This window comes from Seriola dumerili, unplaced genomic scaffold (genome assembly GCF_002260705.1).
Source record: "Seriola dumerili isolate Sdu_G_001 unplaced genomic scaffold, Sdu_1.0 BDQW01000138.1, whole genome shotgun sequence".
In the NCBI taxonomy this organism is placed as follows: domain Eukaryota; kingdom Metazoa; phylum Chordata; class Actinopteri; order Carangiformes; family Carangidae; genus Seriola; species Seriola dumerili.
Window position 1 is genome coordinate 8661781 of NW_019174393.1, and position 10865 is coordinate 8672645.

At 39.7% G+C, this 10865-nt stretch overlaps 1 long non-coding RNA gene across 1 annotated transcript; it reads right to left on the reverse strand.

Moving 5' to 3' along the window:
* Positions 1–2265: 2265 nt before the first annotated feature.
* On the reverse strand, positions 2266–5312 carry LOC111224484. The gene is made up of 3 exons (XR_002665225.1): positions 5290–5312; positions 3586–3692; positions 2266–2313 (listed from the first exon to the last, which is right to left on the reverse strand). It is a non-coding gene; the product is annotated as an uncharacterized LOC111224484 (long non-coding RNA).
* Between the last annotated feature and the right edge of the window lie 5553 nt (positions 5313–10865).

The window sequence follows — 10865 nt, forward strand, 5'->3', positions numbered from 1 at the left end:
TCTGCACAGATAACTGAATCAACAAGTGCACGTGCAGTGGTTTGAAGGCCATAGAGAGTTAAGAAAGTGTTCTGAAACTGCTACTTCATTTATCAGCAAGTGAACTATTTCAATATTAGCTAGTTCACAATATTAAACCATTCAAAAGCAATACTAAGTTGTGTTCACAAAATTTGTGGATGGTCCTGGGCCTCCCCTCACTACTAAGCCCCTGCATATGACACCTAATTCCAGTGGTGAAAATTCCCCTCCATTTACCATAGTACTGTAATACAATGTTGATGTACTTGAACTTAAATCAAGTATTTAGTTTTGCGTGGCAAAGGGGTAGTATGTGGTTGCCATGGGGGATGATGGGTGAGGCCTCCTAAAATAAAGACACACACTACTTCTGCAGGTGAATTGCAACAGCAAATAGCCAATAACATGTTATTTTACCATGTGAAATGGTTTGTTACTGCACTGAGACCTACATAAACAAAGAGCAGGCACACAGCACCAATAGGTCAATCTGGGTTTGGATCAAATCAATACACAGTAGTGATAGCCTACTGGGAGCAAAAATGTTCCCAGTCTATAGTGAAGAAGTAGCATGTTTTTGTAAGGGGAGTGAGAATCTGTGAACCTGCCTATAAGCAAAGGTCCAGGGTTCACCAAACTCTTCATTCATTCTCTGGGTATCATGAATGTTAGTATAAAATTTAATGGCAATTCATCCAATAGTTGTTGTGATATTTCAGTCTGATCCAAAGTGGTGGACCGATGAAAAGAAGGAAAGAAATGAAGAAAGAAGCCTCCTCCTAAAATTCAGACTGCCTGAACTTGATGTTTTAGTGCAGAGTAGAAGCAGCTTTGTAAGCAGGTTGAAAACATTGGGAGTCTTTGTTGGTAGCAGATTGGACTTGCATCATGTTTAATTCATAGTGAAATAATACACAGCCAGACCACTACAACAGCAGCCCACTGAAAACACTGGACATTACACTGAGTGCTTTTACTGCCAGCAGAGAGGGCCACTCAGCAGCTACACAGGCTTTTGTGTGTGTGTGTATACGTGTTGTCAGTTCAGAGCCAACTTGCATTTACAAGTTATTAGCTCTGTCCGGGTCCATTAGCTGCACACTGTGTCTAATGTACAGATCACTACATTAACTACAGAGCTCACTGTCGCATTAGACAAACTACACTCTTGTCTGCAGAGACCACATGCATATACAACTCTACTCTGCTGATAGTACACTTCCCTTCCTCCCCCACACACACACACACACACACACACACACACACACACACACACACACACACACACACACACACACACACACACACACACACACCTTTAGCCCTCAATCTCCACTGCTCCTCCCCCTGTAATAAGGAACAGGTTTATAATAACAAATTCTACTGGTCAAGGCCAGATTGTATCTTGAGGGTTCTTAAGACTATAAAACATAAAACACACACACACCTGGAAAAACACAGCTCACCCAGAGTTCACTAATCACTTAACATTATATAAACAGTGTTACTACAGTCTGTGCGCACGCAAGCACGCACACACACACAATATATGTATGTGTGTATATATATATATTTTTTTTTATTATTATTATTTTTTTAAACTTGAGATACTTTATTATTATACCTTTTATTATCCTAATTATTGTGATTCTTCTGGCTATACTTTCAATGTTGGGATTAAAGTTAGCCAGGAGAGTCTGCTCATCTGAATTCTGATGGAAATTTATTTCTGCAGTAAAGTAGCAGTAACAGTGCTTTTCTGTTTCTCTTTCACAACCTCTTTCTGATATAGTTTATGGCGGCAATGCGCACTTTTTACAGCAAGGAAGGTTTAGGTGCAAAAACCACAGTTCACACTGTAAGAGTGTTCAACACTGTGCGGGATAATACGAGCCGCATTCTGCTTATTTCCTTCAGAGAAACTGAATATAACATCGTTAGATAATCACATGTGGGTGTTTGAGGTAGAACATTTTTGAAACTTTTGTGTGGTTCCTTATGCGTGTGAAACAATGTAACTCATCAGGATGAGTTGCTCTCACTCTTCCCAGGTTTTGTATTTCATTTCCTCTCCCACACACACAGACACACACACACCCCCCTACCTCACTCTTTAAAACATTTAGTTTCAGGTGATTTCATACAGAGGGGGCTTCCCCTTCCTGGTTCTTGTTACTATGGCAAATGCTGTAACTTACATGTTTTTCCAGTGAGTTCACAGATGGAGGTTCAGTTCACTTTTGCATGATTCGGTGTCTGTTCCTGTGACCTCTTGGCTGCTGGATAGATGGTCTGTATGGAGATACACAGTGTTTGTTTGTGTTCAGCTACACTCCAGCTCCTCCAGTCTATTTAAACACACACAAACTCACATTAGACTGACACAAACAAACGCACATGGAGGACACGTACACACACGTTTGAGACCACAGGTGGTTTCTTTTTTGTGCCAAAAATGTGCTGAAATACACATGTACACAGACACCCATTTAAAACCCAGTGCCATGTTAATCTAGGCCGTGTAAACAGACGAGGGGAGAGAAGCTGCTGCTCTCAGGCCACAGGAAACAGCAGCAGGAACCTGTAATGACTCCACTCAGGAGCCAACATTGCCACAGCTACGTGATTACAGTAAACAGGCCAAGGTTACCACATCATCGCTACTGCATGGGGGATGGATGGGATTTTGCTTAAAAACTAGTCCAACACTCATTTTTTCTTTTCTGTGTTTTACATTGAAACAAAGAGAGGGATGTGTCTCATGTTAACATTTGAACCAAATAATATGGGTATCTCATACCAATCACTCCACCAATCACATAAAAGCTGCTTGGAGTTTACAAAAAAGCACCCTAGGGACTCTCAAATTGTGAGGAACAAGATTCTCTGGTGTGATGAAACTAAGATTGAAGTGTTTGCACTCAATTCTAAGCATCATGTCTGGAGGTAAACAGACATGATGCTTAGAAATGGTTGTCCCTTTGGAAGTTTCTCCATCTCCACACAGGATCTCTGATCTCTCAGCCAGAGTGGCCATCAGGTTCTTGGCCACTTCCTGTTCCAAGGCCTTTCTTTCCCCAATTTCTCAGTTTCTCTATGTAGAGTCCTGGTTGTTCCACACTTGCTCTTGGGAACCTTCAATGCAGCAGAAATGTTTTTCTAGTCTTCCCCAGATCTGTGCCTCAACACAGTCCTGTCTCTGAGCTCTGCAGGCAGTTCCTTCCACCTCATGTCTTCGTTTTTGCTCTGATACACATTGCCCAGCAGTGAGACCTTATATGGACAGGTGTGTGCCTTTCCAAATCATGTCCAATCAACTGAATTTACCACAGGTGGACTTCAATCAAGGGGCACAAACATCTGAAAGATGATCAAGAGATACGGGAGGCACCTGAGCTAAATTTCAAGTGTCACAGCAAAGTGTGACATTTCAGTTTTTCTAAAATTCTGTTTTCACTTTGTCATATCAGCTTGGATGAGTATGTAACATCATCAAGAGAACAAGAAACCAAGAACAAGAGCTGTTCTGCTTTCGTTTTAACCACTCCTGAGCAAAGTACTAACCTGCAGATCTTAAATCAGCAAGAGTGTTCCACTTCACTCACATCCTGGTCCACACTTGTCACGGCCCAGCTGTAGTTCTAAGGTTATTATTCTTTATTCAAGGGCAGCTGAAGGTAAGTGGAGGGCAGATGTCAGATTAATGAGCGACTAAATGAGTAAGAAGAGAAAAAAAGGGGGTGAGAACAAGAAGGAAAAGACACTTGATTCCACACACTAAGGGCATGTTTGCACGGACAAAAAATGCAAGGGTGATCGCTGTTTAGTAAACACACACATACACACACACACACACACACACACACACACACACACACACACACACACACACACAGCCCATCATTAGGCCCTTATGGAAACTCTCAGTCAGCTATAAAGGTTATGTAAGAGATATTTATCTGTGTTTATAAATATTAGAAAAATCAGTGGTTATTCTCACCAAAGCAACAACAAGCAGCTCAGACTTATGACACCACTGTAGTGGATCTTACCAAGTTATCATTATAACTGTGACTTAGTCTTGTGCTATTTGTGTTTAGCTGACGATGGAGTTTACACTGGAGCTACACTCACAAAATTATACTGCGCACTATCACATGTTTGTGTGTTATTGTTAAACAGCAAACTATCACTGTCAAATGAGCTGTAGTAAAGACTACCTCTCCCATAAACACTGTCTCAAAGAAAAACAGATTGTTATCCCATGTGTTTGCCTCTCCTGAAGAAGACATCATATAACCCACAGTTTCCTTTATTTGCTCCTTCATCTGATATTGTGAGACAGTCAGTAAAGTAGCTGTCCGACTTGTTGCACACTGTGGTGTAGTGACGCTCAGGCTGACTCCTAATCCGTGGTTCACCTGGTCATTTTATAAAAAATATTTTTGGTAATATTCTTGGGAGAGACATTCATGTTCCCTTCAGGATGATTTGCATCAGCTCTGATGATCCCCCCCGGCAAACTGCAGTATGCTAACACGGTAAGCTAAGATGGTGAACATGGCTCACATTATACCATGTTAAGATCAGCACATTAGCATTGTTAGCATTTAACTCCAAACAGTACAGTACGGCCTCACAGATCTGATTGCAAGTTGTCAGACACAAGGGCTTTTTGCTTAAATGCTACATAAACCTTGCTCTAACTGGTAATTGTTTGAATGAGCCTGTTATTTCAGTATGATTATTACTATTAAAATATTTGTTCATGCAGTAGACTGCTGACCTGGCTACAGGATATCACAGTGTTGTAGCAGCTTTCTGGTGGATGTCTGATGATTACATGCACTTTCAGTTTATGTCATAAGTGAACCACACGTCTCTGCAGTGTGGAGTTAAGCAGACCTTTCAGCAGTGCTTGTAGTAGGGTATTGATGGTAACTGTAAAAGTGCTTCAATCATAATATGACAAATATTTACTGATGCTAAAATACGACATAGCAAGACATAAAAAAGATGAAGAGATAAAGCATCAGACTGAGCCCTTCTGATTTACTTGCAGTCTCTAGATACTGTCAAGATAAGAAATAAAATGTGAAGTTGTGATGCATTTATACTGTAGATTCATACAGTGAAATGGCTTGTAATATTTACATGAACTGAAGCAAAGAACTGGCTGTTCTCTCTGTCTGCAGTCTGTGCATTTGTAGCTTCTCCCACACACATGACATCCAAAGACCCCCCCCATCTCTTTCTCTTTCGTCTTACCACCATCTCTCTCTGCTCCCTCGCTTTCTCCCTGAGAGTCCTTTCATTTCACCCTGCTGTAGAAAAAAAAGAAAAAGAAACAAGCCACTCTACTAATTGGCCATAACAACAAGCTGAATACATGATAAGTACCGTACACATACACACACACTTATTTAGGTTGACAACACAAGCTGATTTCCTTGTTTCATTCACATCCTGTTCATTCACTTCTCCTCTTTAACCTTTTTTTGCTCAATTACTTTCTTTATTCCCACATTCATGTAGCTCAATTATTCTTGGGACTTTGCAGAACAGAGAGAGATGACTTCCTGTATTTATATGTAATTATGTTGTGTGAGGGGACTGTTTACATGTACTTTGTGTGTGTGTCTCTCTCAGAGTATTTATCAGCTCAAGTCCTCTGTTCAACAGCAGATAGTGTCTCTGCCTTTTACTACACAGTAAAGATCATGGATGATTACCTTGTCTTCAGTGCTCCATTACGTGCTCAGTGACTGCTACTTAATCATTCACCTGTGTTTCTGGTGCAACCACGGTCATTGTTGTCCTCGGGCCACACAGTGAAGGGTAAATCCCAAAATTCACAAGCCGCTCAGTCCAACAGGACCCCAAATGTCTGTAGTTTCCTGCCAGATTTAGAAGCACAAAAAGGGATTTCCACGCATGAGTAAGAAGGCATCACGCCATTTTCTGGCTGCAGTCAGAGTCAAAATGTACCAGCATGTGGTGGGTGATTGTTTTCTCTCACTTTGCGACTGCCTCCTGTAAAAGTTGACACACAGTGAAAAAAAAAAAAAAAACAGAAGAAATATAATTTGGATTATTCTTCATGGATGCAAATGCCATTCTTTTGACCTTTAGGAAGACAAATATATGTGGGAGATTTGTGTTTAAGGGGCAATGTAACACCTTGTTCATGGTGTCAGCAGCTCACATGTGAGTGAGAAGTTGTAGGGTTGGCTTCATCTCATGATTGTCACATTTAGTCTCCATCTTATCTGATCTTTACTCTCTGTACAATCCAATGGAACAGAGAAGCTTTTGTTTTTTTAAGAAAAGTGGTTTTGGGCTGAAGGATTTAAATGGAAGTGTGTTTTGTCCTCAGGCTATAAGATACGACTCTACATGACTACGACTGTGATTCACATTAGGCTGAAAATCAAGCCTTTCCCTGCAAAAAATGACTAACTACTCTCTGGGAGTCAGGCTCATTTCGCTTTTTACAAGTCATGTATGTGCAAAATTTCTTATATTAAAGTAAAAAAAAAAAACTGAACAAAAGTGTCAGTGTCAGGACAAGGTAAAGTTTCATTCCTCAGCACTAAAACAAATGAGTCTGACTGGACTATTGAGATGACTGGAGGCAATTCTTTAAACTGCAATAAACTTTTTTAAACATAATTTTTTACAGTGAAGTATTCATATCAAAGCAGGAAAAGAGCTTGATGGAAATTTATTGTTATAATCTACCGGTAAGTCTCACTTTCCTTCCTCCCTTCCTTCCTCAGGCCTCTTTCTCTCCGGGCTGACTATGTTATTCTCACTGTATCCATAGTGACAGGTAATAAACCCAGGATTCACACCTCACAACAAGCTGTTTCCTGATTGGCCTTGAAGCAAGAAGCTATTTGAAAGGAGACCAGTATATACAGTAAATCCTGCAGGATACACAGTCAATAAAGATAAGTGCTGCAGCCATGTGGTGAGGACAAGTACTGCAATGACAGAGAAACAAAACTGTAGTGAGTTATTCTGATACTGTATTTATCCAGTTAGGTGTTTAAAGATGAGAAAAAGTTGTCATGTCATTGCGTACCTGTTCGTCCATCTGTTTGCCCTTTATCGAGGTTGTTGTGGTGCTTCATCGTGACCCCGGGGCTTGTTAAAAATCCATTGTTCTTCATATTAAAATCTAAAAAACAGACATAATTTCCTCTAATTCAATCACTTCATATAAGTCCAGTCACTCCCATTCATTTAAACAACTTTTATTTATTAAGTTTTTACAAATAAAGTAACAAATTTCATTGTATTGTAGCGCAAAGCGCAAAGTTTTTTTTTAATATGAAGCTTGAACACTCTATACTTAGTGCAAAACATACCATTAAAGGCTGCCGATGACTCCCTACATGTATTTTTTTGTTTTTCTTTCATTCATTCATCCATGTGTTGTTTTTTTTTATTCAACCACTTTTGTACAATGTCAAACACGATACAGAAAAATGAAACCACTGAATTAAGTCAGGTGCTGCTAGAGACATTAAAACTGCAGATAAAATGAGTGAGGAATAAAAAATAAAACGTGAGAACAGAAAAATAATCAACATTTTGAGAAAAAATGTTTTCAGTAACAGTCAGAGAAACTCGACATCTTTCCACAGGAGGAAGCTACAAGAAACAGCAAGGAGATGCACTAGATGAATCTGTGTGTGTGTGTGTGTGTGTGTGTGTGTGTATGTGTTGATCTGTTGGTGCATGAAAAGGCATTTTTTATTTATTTATTTTTTTTACATGAGGGCACTTCTACAGTAAAAAGCATAAAGGGTAAGCGAGTCCTGAACAGGCGAAAACTGTAAAACACCAACAGAAACTAAATCTGATCCTAATGTGAGTGAATTAAAAACAACTACTGCTACACTGTACGTGTGTCACCAGGAAATGAATCCCATTCTCCCAATTGAACTTCAGGAAACTTCACAATAAGAGTGCCCGCACTGGAGAACTCCCAAGCCTTTCACAGTAAGAGCCCTCCACTACAATTCCAAAAAAAACTGAAAAAGTCCTCCAAACCTAACTGTAACCTCAGAGCTTGTCAGCATACTGTAACTTTAATCAATATTGCATTGCAGCCATTGCACAGAAGGCATTCCTTTCATAGTAATTATGTAGTAGAGACACAGCAAATTATTGTCAAACTGCTACTGTTGAAATCATTTGAGGCTCGAGCAGCTGCAAAGTGTAAATCCAGGATGTTAACTCAAGCAAAACAGCTCCAGAGAGTAACAGTAGGTAATTACACTCAATTTTCTTTTTTTTTTAAAATTCATTTTAATCTTCACTTCTGATGGTTCCACTCCACTGACAGCAAGTCAAATGGCACTGAGTTGGTGGCATCATTAAAAGATTTGACAGAATACTCATAACCAGAACTAAAGCAAAGTGGCTCAATGATTATTCACAGCTTCAACCAAACTTGCCTAGTAGTAAAAATGTTGCATTATTATTCATGAGAAATGGAAAATATCACAAAAACCAGGCAAAAGCAACGTTTTTTTTGTACAAACTTTACAAAGTAACCTTTTTGTAATATTTTTATGTGAATCCAGAACACCCATACCCAGCAAAAAACCACAAAAAACAGATGCTAGGTTTTTAAGTGAATGTCAAAGTTTGTACCAGATATGTTTCATTTGCAGTGACAAATGAAAAGAGAAAACAGGACTGGGTGTCAAAGGCCTTGAATCTAAAACCTCGATAACGCAACTATCACCATCACTTTCATCATTTCAACCACCATCCTCACTACCAGTACAATCATCACCACCACCACCACAATGCTCACAGTCACTTTAATCACCACTGCTGTTACCACCACCACCACCACCACCGCTTGTTAGATTTTTGGCAACTTTAACCCCCAATGGTGCAGCTTTAAAAACATACAGTGGGAATAGGAGTGGATGAGACAATATTCATACCTTTTGCAGACACGTTTGTTTTTTTTCCCCCCAATAGCAGCAATTCTCAGATGAGGAGGCTTTCCCAAAAAAATCTGTTAAAAGGACAGCATAGAGCTACTGGCCTCATAAATGCTTTTTGATTATAACAGCAGTAAGCATGACAATATCTGTTACATTAAACTCTTGACACTTAATGACAGGTTTCTGTATTTTTTTTCTGTTTCTTGTCTCATTGGTTTGATGTGGGTGGGGCTTGGTCAGAAAAAGGTGATGTCACATGTCAAACCACACCCACACAGCCCCGATGAAGCAGATTTGGCGAGTTACTATGTTATGTAAAGTTTGAGTGCATTGTTTCTCTATGGAAACTGTCTGCAATCACCATTCATTAAAAATAATAAAATGGTGCACAAAAACAGAGCAAGACATTTTTTTTTATAACTACATGATCAGCATCAGGCACTCACATTACTTCACAAGCCAACTGCACTTTTACATCAGAGCACTGCTATTCCAATTAAACCCACTTCATCTGACTGTAGAGTTAATCATTGCCTCCGTCACATTTTTGGCTGCCAACTGGAGTCAGTGAGCGGAAATCAGTATTTTAACCGTGGTTTCATCTAAGTTCACATAGACGTAAAAGAAAAAAAAAAAAAAGATTTATGTTTTGGTATAAAATCTGTATGCCACTTGAGATATGTCAAGATTAAAATGAAAGTAACTTGAGATCCCTGTATCACTGTATCAATCCTCTCCTGACTGTATGCTGCACCGGGGCCAGTGCCTCTAAAGTACAGAGTGGTCCAAGCTTCAAATACAATCTTCAACAACTCCCTCCTTAAAACTTAACCCCCCCCCCCAACCCTCTCTCATATCTACATTTAAAACCCTGAAAAAATGGCACTGAAAAAGTATCACGTTCTCTCTATCTTTCATCCTGTTGGTGGTGTAACCGGGCCTTTACACACAGTCAGGCCTCATGCGTAGGTAAAGCACAGCAATGGGCCTCACTTCAAAAGAAACAACACTGACGTCAAATGGTGGCCTGTTCCAGTGTTCAGTGGTCAGTGTCACTGGTTTACATGGCGGCGGAGAAAGGATGAATTCATTTTTCTGTCAATACAAAGTCTCCAGTTTTTCCAATGGTTACATTTTTCATCCAAAGTTTTGCATTTTGAGGAAATTCCACTTCCACATGAAATTAACCACAAGCCCGCCACGGCAAACACAGCTAACAACAGCAGCCATTTTTACTGCACCCCTGCTCCACTAACCAGGTCCAGTCATCACCACTGACTTCAAAGCGACACCTCACAACTCTCCACACATGCTGTGCTTACTTTAACCCAAGTCCTTGACCCCAGACAAAGAAGCAACAGGAAGGATGCAAGGCACTAGTAAGTACCTCCAGTATTCACCGGAGGTCCTGGGGGAGGGTCAGGGGAAGCATAAGAGCGAAAATAAAAGACAGACTTTTTTTTTTCAAGTACATTAAAATGGACACCATTGGTTTATACATTCACATTCATCTAACAAAACCAGGGGAGAAAGGGAAGAGGAGGGCTATTTAAAGTGTCTGATATATAAGTACTGTATTAAGAAAAAAATAGCTAGCATTACTTTATTATCTAAATATCAACTATCCTGCCGGTTTTTCTTTATAATTGGGATTGGAGGTCAGTTTCAACTTTCAATTCAATCAGTTATAAAGATGAACTGAAACTGCAGTTGATTAGTTGTTGGTAAGGCATTTGTTTTGGAGTATGTCCTTAGTAAATGGATGTAAGGACGTTTATTGAAAAGAGGGGTTTTCAATTTTCACATTTTTGATGAGAATCCATTTGCAGAAAGCAGTGAATTGAAAGTGAAAGGACCCCAAACCGTTCTCTG